Source organism: Arvicanthis niloticus, chromosome 21 (assembly GCF_011762505.2).
Source record: "Arvicanthis niloticus isolate mArvNil1 chromosome 21, mArvNil1.pat.X, whole genome shotgun sequence".
Taxonomy (NCBI): Eukaryota; Metazoa; Chordata; class Mammalia; order Rodentia; family Muridae; genus Arvicanthis; species Arvicanthis niloticus.
The window spans coordinates 31,425,809-31,430,808 of NC_047678.1; the positions used below are offsets into that span (position 1 = coordinate 31,425,809).

General features: G+C 50.7%; 1 pseudogene; it reads left to right on the plus strand.

Moving 5' to 3' along the window:
* Positions 1–2,963: 2,963 nt before the first annotated feature.
* Positions 2,964–3,461, plus strand: LOC117693754 (coiled-coil domain-containing protein 12 pseudogene; annotated as a pseudogene).
* Positions 3,462–5,000: the final 1,539 nt, after the last annotated feature.

Genomic DNA, 5,000 nt, shown 5'->3' on the forward strand with positions numbered 1-5,000 from the left:
TAAATAAAATCTCTCAGATGACAGTTTCAGATCTTCGTGTGGCTGTAGATAACCTGTAACACCAGCAGTCCAGGGAGGCAGGGGGATCAGGAGTTCAGATCATCCAGCTACAGGCCAGCTTGAGGTTCGCCCAGGGATGTGGAAGAGAGAAATGGCTAATATACTGACATCTTTTGGAAAGATCAGTAGGGTTGACTGCTGAGCAAGACTGATGGAAGACATAAGAACCAGGACTGAGATGAGAGTGTCATAGTCCACAGACATCCAACTACATAGGTGCATTACAGATTCAAGTGTAGCAAGGGCTGGAGAGACGGCTCAGGGGTAAAAGTCAGTCCTTGCTTCGCACCCCAGACAACCTGTGCTGGAGTCCTGGAACCCACGCAAAGGCGGAAGAAGTGACTCCACAGCGTTGTCCTGTGCCTGTATGTGCACAGGCATACACGCACAAACACTATAAGCTCCAGACTATACCCCCAACCCCAGGCTAACTGGTGACTTTAGATCCCACTCCGGTCCCAAGTTTTACCTCATTGCATCCCCAGGAATGATCACCCTAAGAGAGCTGAAATGCCAGGCCAAGTCCAGAGCACCAGGTGAACCCTGCCCATAGTCAAGTGGAGTTCCTTAGAGCTGTAACAGTCAGTCACAGCAGGATGGGCGGGCCCAGCCAAATATAAAATGGAGAGACAGGACATGCCCTGTGGGAGTCCACTTTCACCCTACCCACCACACTGGGCTCCCCACCCCAGCCAAAGATGGTGAAGCCCCACAGGTACTTCGTCTCTGAGAAAAAGGCCATGAAGATGAGGCTGTGCAAGTACAGCCCCTCCACCAGAATCCAGTAGTAGTTGTTTGCCAGGAAGTAGAAGAAAAAGGTCCTGGCCACTCGGCAGCCAGCCTAAGAGACCAACCAGGGTTAGTTCCAGAAGGTAGAACCTGCATCTTATAGGCAAAGTTTGGTTCTCATTACGGGGAGAAGTTAGTTCTCTCTAGGCTGCTGGGTTGGGACCAATGTAGTCCATATCTGTGACCAGGTAGACTCAAGGAGGGGGCAGAGAGGAGACCCCTGAGATGGGGGATCAGAACTGTAAGGCTGGATGTGAGATGTCTTCTGTCCTCATGGTAAAGGTCTCTTAGAGATGCCGGGGTGGCCTCCCTCTGTAGTTTAAACATCCTCTGTCCAGGCTATGTCTGAGTCACACACACACCCTTCCCCATCCCCTATCCTACTGATCCCATCTAGTTCTATGGATTCTGGTTCTATGCAAGAGCTCTGTGTTTCAGAGAGCTTTTGACCCTTCTAGGCATGGCTTGGGTATCTCTTCTTTAAGGAAGTTGGCCCAGCCCACCCTGTTAGGCACAAGCACCCTCATCAAAACTCCTGGCTTGCCTCACACCATCTAAATCCACTAGGACCCTGTGCTGTGCCTGCCATCTGCAATGGGAAACCCATATTTTTTTTTTTTTTTTTTTTTTTTTTTTAGCAAAATTTCCAATCCCTCTGCCCTCCTTACACACACACACACACACACACACACACACACACACACACACACACACAGGTGCATGGTCATGTCTGGGTGTGAGGGCTCTGGTGGGCAGACAGCACTTTCCTGGGTCCAGGATGGTAAGGATCACCTGAGCCTGCTGACTTTCCCCTGCCTGATCCATCTCTTTTAGGCCTTCACTCTGGCTGGGTCTCCCTCTATTTATTGAGCCCACTCTAGGTAGCCCTGACTGTCCTGGAAGTCGCTATGTAGACCAGGCTGGACTCAAACTCAGAGATCCATCCACCTGCCTCTGTCTCCCAAGTGTTGGGATTAAAGGCATTCACCACCACTGCCCTGTGCTGGTCAAACTCTTTCTATACTGTGGCGCTTATTTGGCCCTGGTTGCCGTTTGCAGGATCCTAGGCAGGGAAGGCAGCCTGACTCTGATTATGTTGCAGCTCCAGAAAGGGATGAGTGATCATTCTTGAGTTCATAGGAAAAGGCCATGCAGCCAGGTCTCCAACTCAGCAGGTCTGGAGCCGAGCCAGAGAGTGGAGAGCGAGGCTTAAGAGCAACCACTCATCAGGAGAGTTTGAGGTGCCACTGGCTGCTGCTGTCTGTAGAGCAGGGAGAGGCTGACCCCAGAGTGAGATGGGATTGAGAGTGGCCAAGGCAGGTTTCTGAGTGTTTGTCTGGTAGTGGGGCTTTAAGAAGAGGTTATCCTATGTAACCAGACTGAACCCGACCCCATAATTTTGATGCCTCAGCCTCTGAAGTGCTGGAATTACAAACATGCACCATCTCACCCGGCTCAGGGAATGTTTCTCAAGGCATTTGCTCTTGAAGAATTGGCACAAGTGGATAAGGATGGCTAAGTATTCCAAGAAGGCAATCAGGAGAGGAGTGTGGAGGTTAGGCAAAACCAGAGCAATCCACTCCCTCTATTCTCTTCCTCTAAGGTCTGATTGCTCTTGCTTTTCTAGGAATTTGGTTCCACTTAAAAATTAACTGCCCCAGGACACATCCTGGGAGGAGCACATTCCTTAGTCCAAGGACACCTGCTGGATTACCCTGCTGGATTAACATTCAGAGGAAACAGGGATTAACATTCTCAGACCACACCTGCAGGTGGGGAAGGCCCTAGGCAGGTAGACACATTCCTCAGGAGGAATCAATCCTCAACATTTACAGACAAGGGAGGTCCTTGCCACCTCATTCCCCAAAGACCAATCAGTTTAAAAGTCACATTGTTCCACCAATCATATTGTGCCTAGTCACTGTTTAGTCCACTCCGTAAACAGTATAAAAACTGCTCTTACCTTCAACTTGAGGTTCTTCTTGGTTCTTCTGGCCTGTATGCAGAGAACTCCAGTGCACTGGGTTATTATTATCATCCAACCTCAGGTTATTGCAGCGAATCCGAACCGTGAGAGTTTCTGGGGGAGCGTGTCCCCTGGTTTTAGATCTTTAAGTCCAACACTTTCTGACTGAGTCTGCGTGAGGCCAGAGCAGAAAAGGAGGGGGGCCTCTGCAAAGATGGCGGCTGCTCCTGCTGGTGTGTGCCAACTTGAAGAAGAGGCGCTGATGCGGAAAGAACGGCTGAAGGCCCTCCAGGAGAAAGCTGGGTGCAAGGACAGGGGAGATGGGAAGCCACAGCGCAAGAGGCTCAGAGATGTGGAAGAGGAGTACAGGGAACCCAGGTTTCAGAACTATGTCCCAGAGGATAGAGACCTGAAGAGGTGGCAGGTCCCCCAGGCCAAACCAGTTGCAGTGGAGGAGAAGGTGAAGAAGCAGCTGGAGGCTGCCAAGCCAGAGCCTGTCATTGAGGAAGTGGACCTGGCCAACCTAGCACCTAGGAAACCGGATTGGGATCTCAAGAGAGATGTGGCCAAGAAGCTGGAGAAGCTGGAGAAGCAGACCCAGAGAGCCATCGCAGAGCTGATCCATGAACGGCTGAAAGGCCATTAGGACAGCCTGGCTTCTGCAGTGCACACCACCATCGAACAAGAGGCCTGTGACTCTGACTGAGATGCTTTCCGTGTTTCATCTCTTCAGCACACACACATCCTGTGGGAAGGTAGTCTCAGACAGGGATGGGGTTAGGCTGACCAGCACTTCTGGGTCTTGAGAACTGAGCCAGCCCACTGAGTCTCAGCTTCTGTTGGTTGTGACAGTTCATCTCCCAGGGCATTCCACTACCCCGAGTGGGTCAAAGCTGCGATCTGTACATATGTATGTAAACAGAGCTTTGTAAGTTCTGGAAATAAAGCTGCATTTAGTAGAGGCGTGTCGCTTTCAGTTTTTTTTTTTTTTTTTTTTTTTGGTGCTCGGGGGGTTGGACTTGGGATGCAGAAGTTTTACTTACTGTTCTTACTCCTGGGTAGGGCCAGCCTAGGTGAGCCTGGAGGGGTGGGCAGCGCCAAGGTTGACCTTCTGCTCCTAGTCTCTAGTCAGACTCAGCAGTGGTCGCCTCGGAACCCTTAGATCACAGATATAGAGACTGGGATTGTCCTCTTAAGACCCCTCATAAGGCCTTGCAGTAGTTTGTGCCAAGGAAGGAGAGAGTCCCACATGGTCCTCTGGACCCCTGCCAGTATGAGAGTGAGGAGGCTGCACTCTGAAGAACTTCACAGAGAACATGGAAGGTTAGAGGCTATCACACTGCTCTCCCTGATCCTGCACTACTACCAGCCATGCATCTCTTTCCTCTCCCAGTCAGAGCTATGGGTCAGTTCTACTAGAGATCAGGCTGTGGTATGCTAGGGTTTAGCTGTGATCTTGGAGCCTGGAGTAAGCTGTGAGCCTCTGTGTTGATTCTCTAGTTGACAGCCTGGAAGCATGAAGCTGATGTAGGTATAGCCATCTGGAGCTCCTCTCTGGGAAGATTACACCTGCAGTTTGCAGGGCCAGCCCCTGCGGACTTCTTTCCTGTTCTGGTTCTTCTTGAAGCAGCAGAGTGAGAGGAACTTCGAAGGGGGTGAGACTTGGTCTTAGGAGATATTTAGGGTTGTTGTGTAATAATTGAAGACCCCCATACTCAGGAGACCCTTCCTCAAGTCTCAGGGAATCACGACCACCCAAAGATCACAAGAAACCATACCTGGATGCAATCAGCAGAGGTTTATTAGGGAAGAAACCTGGCAGCCAGCAGTGTCACCACGCACTCTCGAAGGAGTGGGGTTCCACCCCAACATCCAGTCTGTGGAGGGTTTTAAAGTGAAAAAACCACAAACCAGGGGAGTGGGGAGGGGGTTTGAGGGGTTGCCCAGGATTACATAACATAAGAATAGCAAAACATTCCAGAGAAACCCACCCTGAAAGGTTAATAGCCATGTCACTGTGTCCCACCTTCTCATTTACCAACTACTTCAGATTAACTGTCTTCACTTCTTCCTGCTATGGCCCCACCTAGGTGGCTTACATCTTTTTTTCTTTGGTCAGGAATGCCTTCCTGCCTTGGGCCTCTCCCACCCACAGCTGGGCCTACTGCCTGAGGCTTGATTCAGG